The following is a 6,032-nucleotide window of genomic DNA, read 5'->3' as shown; positions in this document are numbered from 1 at the left end:
TCCAGATTAATAGCATGCAGAACAATTCCACGTTGGTTTAGGGATACATCCTTTTCTAATCCAAGTATGAAGACGTGCATCAAATTCAATGATGAGCATGAGATTCTGGATTGCCACAGAGAGACACCATGGGGAGGCGTAAATGGGTTCGGAGGTTTGTCAGTATTGTCTTCTTTCTTGAATTGAGTGATGAATACAGGGATGACACGGATGTTCACCTTATTCTTCCATTTTGTTTTTGTATGTTTTAAATAATTTTAACAGCTGGGGGGAAATCAATCACATAACCAACCCAGAGGAAGAATTACCTTTCTTCCTAGACAGATCACCCCTCCAGGCCATGGCTAAGCTGACTCTTTGGCTGGCTCCCAGGAGAAGGTAGAAAGTCCAAGGTCCTGCCATCAGGGACCCAGGTCCAGCCCCGGCTCCCACCAGTTCAAGTGCCAAGTGCACCCGAGTAGGGAGGTGCCCTCCACTTCGGGCCCCTAAGAATGTCTCTCACTATCCCCCGGACAAGCAGGCAGTCAGGAGCTGGGCTTCGGGGCAGACAGAAGATGGAATGAGGTTAAAGGAGAACATGCATGCCAACGTCCAGCACGGGGCTTGATGAACAACATGTCCTCCCTACACGGTCCTTCCACCGCGCTAGCACTGGTCCAGGGAGTTCTCCATGCTCACCTGCCCACACTGGACTCTTTCTTGGTGGAGACTCACCTCACGGCCTGGGGAGCATGCAGCAGCACTCTATAGGGAGTAAATGCAGGTCCTCGCCCACATGGGGCCCGACGATGGGGCCTTCTGGAAAGGGAACAAGGCATCCATCACAGGATCGCAGGGGAGGCTCTGGGATAAGAGCGTTCTGGGTGGAGAATCTCAGGGGACAGTAGGTGCCCCTAGAAGGTGATGCTGAAGGCCAGAGGGTTTCGTGGTTTCAGAAAGTGTGCGTGTTTATATATCCTTATGTATGTCTTCATGTGGATATACTTATGTATGTATATATGCATATGGGTATATATTCTTATGCGTATATTCATCTCTACACATATTCATATATTTCTATATAAACACATATACTGTGAGTGTATTTGCCTACATACACATATGTACTTATGTATATATTCATATAGATGTGTATGTACGCATATACACTTGTGTATGCATTTATGTGGGGTTTTTTTTTTTCACACAAACACCTATATTCCATCTTAAAGTAGAAGGTTGCATGAGGGCGTGCACTGGAAGCTCCGGGCAGACCCTGGCCAGGTGTTTCCTGTCAGTCCTCAGGGCATCCCTCCCGGGAGTGCTATGACCAGTGTTTCTCTATTTCCCAGGCCAGGAAGCTGGGGTTCAGAGAGGTTAGTTTGGTCACACGATGTCACCTGGATGGAGGACGCAGGGTGTGATCCATGGCACGCCAGAGCCCCAAGATGGAGAGGGACAGTTACGCTATTCAGGGAGCCCTGTCCAGGCTACCCTTCCCACCCGCCCCTTGCCCCCTGCGCCTGTGCTCCCCGCTGACTCTCAGTTGTGAGGTCCACCCAGGGAGGGACTTCTTCCTGACTGTCTCTTGGGGGTCTCACAGGACATTTCCCGTTTATTTCCTCTCAATCAATGTTTGTGGAAGATGTAATCCCCACCACCCATTTGGGTCATCATTAAGCATGGCTCCGAAGTGGGGAAGCTGAGGCTTGAACTCATGTTGACCTGACTTCTGAACCCCAAAGCTCGGCCCCTCCTCTTGGCCATGAGTGAGGTGCACACCACTCCATATGCTTCAGAAGGAGGTTGTGCCATTTCTAGAAGGCCATATCACCCCTGGTCCAGAGGCTCCTGGACCCCACAAGCTGGCCTTGACCCCACTCTTCCTCTAGACCCCACATCCAGTCTCTCGGCGAGCCTTGCCTTCCAAATACAGCCTGGACCCCAGCACTGCTGTCCAGCTCTCCTACCACTGTGTGGTCCAGGCCCTCCCCATTACTCCCGGGATTCCTGGGCTAGCCCTAACTAGCTCCCGGCCCCATCTTCCCGTCCCTACTGCCCGCCCCCCACAACGGCAACCTGTTCAAACTCTGGTCCACTCATCACTGCTGAAAAGTCTGCAGCGGCTTCCAGCTCACTGGAGCCACAGGTCCCAGCCTCCCCATGGCTGCCTCTAGGACCTCTCCTCCTGCTGCTAGCTGGCTCTGCCCGAGGGACAGTGGCCTGCAACGGTCACGTGCACGTATGGACACGCACATAATACGTGCGCACGCACACGCCCTCCATCTCTGTCCTTGTGCCCTGCTCACATTTATGATCACACCGCAAATTCTTGTTTACATCTTTCCATCCATCCCTGAGGTCACAGCCCCGCCCAAGCCTGACGCAGGGCAGGCACTTAGCAAGTATTGGTGAGAGGGAAGCCCGAGCAGGAGGTCAGGAAATATTGTTGAATGAAGGAACGAATGAAAACCAGAAAAACATCTCCCTGAGTTCGAAGTGATCACAGTGTGTCATACCTAGAGAACTGATGCCCGACTTAGCCAGGGCTTCTGCTGGAATATTCGGGATAAATATTAGGATTAAGGGGAGGGGGGTATTTTCCGGGCTGGTGAAGCTCTTTCTCATCCCCATCAGGGCACTTGGATGCTGAGATCCTGAGGGTAGACGTCGGGGTGGGACGGCAGACCCGGGGGCCACTGCATACCCTCTCAGAGAGGAAGCTCAACCCAGTGAAGTGCATTGGCAGGTGTGTGGGCACGGGGCACATTAGTGCGTGTGAGGCAGACTCTGCCGTGGTAAGGCACAAGCCCGCGGCCATGGCAGTCGAGCACAGAAATCACTGCTCACTGACAGCACAAATGCATTTGGTGGCGGGCAGGGCTTCTCCATGCACACAGCCACCCAGGGACCCAGGCTCCATCCACTGTGGGGCCTGCCGCGTGGCTTCCAAGGCCCCCGCAGAACGGAAGAAGTGAGGCGGCTGCACGGGAGAGGTTTCTATTCCGGGCCTGCTGCCCATGCCCTAACGACCCCACCTAGATGCAGGGGGTTAGACCTATATTTCTCCTATGGGCTGAGGAGAGAACTGAGATGGTCTGGGGAACATGGAGCATTGTCTGTCACATCAGGGAGGGGCCGGTCTCCGGGACACACAGATCCTGGGATCGGTAGCCAGGTTTCCTGTCTGAGCCTTGCGTGGGACGCAGGCTGAGGTCCTGTGGGTGCCCGTCATCTGTATGAAGTATCTGAAAGTCATGAAGGAAAAGAAACCTGGAGAAAGAGGCTGGAATATGTGTGTGGGACCTGGAGGGGTTTCAGAGTGGGGCAGACAGCAAGAAAGACTGGAAACCAGAGAAGCACCTGGTACCCAGTCCCCAGAAAGAGAAAGGGCCTTGTGGAGAAGCACCCCCCACCGGCCCCCTTCTCCACGCACTGCAGCTCAGAAGGGTGCTGCTCCGTTTGGCCCTTGAGCACCTGCACCTCTGGGGGCAGGGTGGGGTCTTGAAACAGCATCCAGGTGGGGCAGCTCTGCTCTGACCCCTAGCCTGTGCAGGAACAAGGGCACCACCCCCAGGTGGCTTCTGGTGCAGGCAGGAATGAGAAGACTGGACCCAAAGAATAAAGAGCTCACCTGAGATGCCTTCCTGAGACTTCAAGAACAACCTTTAGAAGGAGAGTGCTGGCCAAGACACGGCCATTGACACAGCCTTGCTGTGTCCACGGGCTACTACTGACTCTGGTTACATGAGCCAGAGAGTAGGGAGGGCTCTGGTCCCTGCACAAACCCTCAGGTGTTCACTACAGTCCTCTGGCCCATATGTACTGTGCCTGGGGCAGGTGGGATGGGAACAGGAGAGAATATGAGTCCCAGTCGGCTCCCCATTAAGCCCCAGCTTTGGGGCACCTGCCCTGCTTTATGTTCATGCAGGGGCAGAGCCAGTCCCAGCCTACCTGCCTGGAGTCCGACCATGCCTCTCTCCTGCCAGCCCCCTAAAGCTAGACCTGGTCCCCACTTCTCACGACGGCTGGATCCCACCACACCGCCTCCTCTGGAATCACTGCTTAGCCACTGTGTCTGTCCCTTCCCTCGCGGTCCCTAGCAGGGAACGTAAGGAAGGGACAGGGAGCCAGACAGCTATGAGAAGCCCCTCATATCCCAGAAGGATAATTTCCACAGCAAAAGAGATGCCTCTGCATACAGCAGAGGGAAGCTAAATGGCCCCAGGCAATGGGAAAGGAATTTGTAATACAGATGACAGGGATAATTAGCACGGAAGCACGGATGACTGCCAAGGGGCTGAGTGGTGCACTCTCCAAGGAGTGCCTTCCTCCTCCCCACCCCCTGCATCCCAAACACAGCCAGCCAGCCCTCTCCAGACCCATACCATCAGGCCAAGCATCAGGGCCAGCTGTCTCCCAAATGCTAAGGCAAGAGTTGAGCTGAATCATTATGCTTCTTGATCTTAGGAGGATCGTGGATACCTTTAAGAATCTGACAAAGGTGTGACTCCTTCCTGGTGGGAAAGCATATACATAGCTCATCGCAAGGTCTGCTACAATTTCAACGAATTCCCCCAGTCCTTGAAACCCACCTATGACCCTTTAAGGGTCAATGAATTTTGTTTTAATTCAGTCATTCAGTGGAAATCTATTCAGTGTCCACTAATAAAATCTTTTTTTAAAGATTTTATTTATTTATTTATGAGAGACAGAGAGAGGGAGAGAGAGAGAGAGAGGCAGAGGGAGAAGCAGGCTCCCAAGGAGCAGGGAGCCCGATGAGGGACTCGATCCCAGAACCCCGGGATCATGACCTGAGCCGAAGGCAGAGGCTTAACCATCTGAGCCACCCAGGCGCCCAGTGTCCGCTAATAAGCACCCCAGTGGGTGTTCTCATCCACAATACTACTTAGCCAGGGTAGCACACAGACTCATCCACAAGTAGTGCATCTGGCTGAGCCTCGCCTCCTGGCACCCTAGTTCTCAGTGCTGGCTGCACATTCAAACCACCCTGGAGAGCGGTTTAAAATTCTGATGCCAAAGCCTCACCCAGATCAATTAACTCAGAACCTCTGGAAGTGGGACCCTAGGGATGCCTGGGGGTGCAGTCAGGGGAGAGGACCAGTGCCCTAGAAAATCCAAACGTGTTTTTTAAAAAGTTCCCTAGGAGGGGCGCCTGGGTGGCTCAGTCAATAAGCATCTGCCTTCGGCTCAGGTCATGATCCCAGGGTCCTGGGATCGAGTCCCGCATCGGGCTCCCTGGTCAGCGGGAAGCCTGCTTCTCCCTCTCCCACTCCCCCGCTTATGTTCCCTCTCTCACTGTGTCTCTCTCTGTCAAATAAATAAATAAAATATCTTTAAAAATAAATAAATAAAAAGTTCCCTAGGTGGTTGGGTTAGAGTGCATCCCAACTTAGAATTAACTTAGAGCAGTTAATTCATTCATACATTCAGCAAATGCCTAACGAGCATCTACTATGTCCCAGGCAGTATGCTGGGCGTGGGGGGCACAGCAGAGAATAAGAGATCAAAATCTCTGCCCTCGCAAAGATGATATTCTAGCAGAGGGGACGGGCACTCAGTAACCAACACATAAAAAGACTTGCAAATTGTGTTTCATGCCACAAGGCCCATAAAGTAGGAAGTGACGTGAAGACTAATAGAGGGACCTTCTTGTAGAGGCCAGGGACACTTCCTGGGGGCCACTGGAGCTGAAGTTTGAAGGCCAAGGGGCTGAGGGAAGAGCATTCCAGGTGGTGGGAGCAGCCAGTACAAAGGCTCTGCAGCAGGTCAGAGCTCAGAATAAGAAAACAGCCAGTGTGATGCCCCCTTGAAGTGAGGAAGGGGGAGGGTGTGATGTGGGACCAGGCTGAGAGAGAGGAGCCAGACCAGCCAGGCCCTTGGAGATCCAGCAAAGAGTTTAGGATAAACTCCTGACTGTCATATTGTCCCCAGGCCTCCCAGTAGTCTCAGATTGGAGCAAGTGTCTCAGAAGAAGTGCCATCCTAAAGGAATACAGTTCAGAAGGGGCTCGGCTGGGATGCACACCCAGG

This window comes from Callorhinus ursinus, unplaced genomic scaffold, assembly GCF_003265705.2.
Source record: "Callorhinus ursinus isolate GAN/ISIS: 27379988/994484 unplaced genomic scaffold, GSC_fseal_2.0 scaffold87, whole genome shotgun sequence".
Classification (NCBI taxonomy): Eukaryota; Metazoa; Chordata; class Mammalia; order Carnivora; family Otariidae; genus Callorhinus; species Callorhinus ursinus.
Note: the sequence above shows the minus strand (reverse complement) of the source record.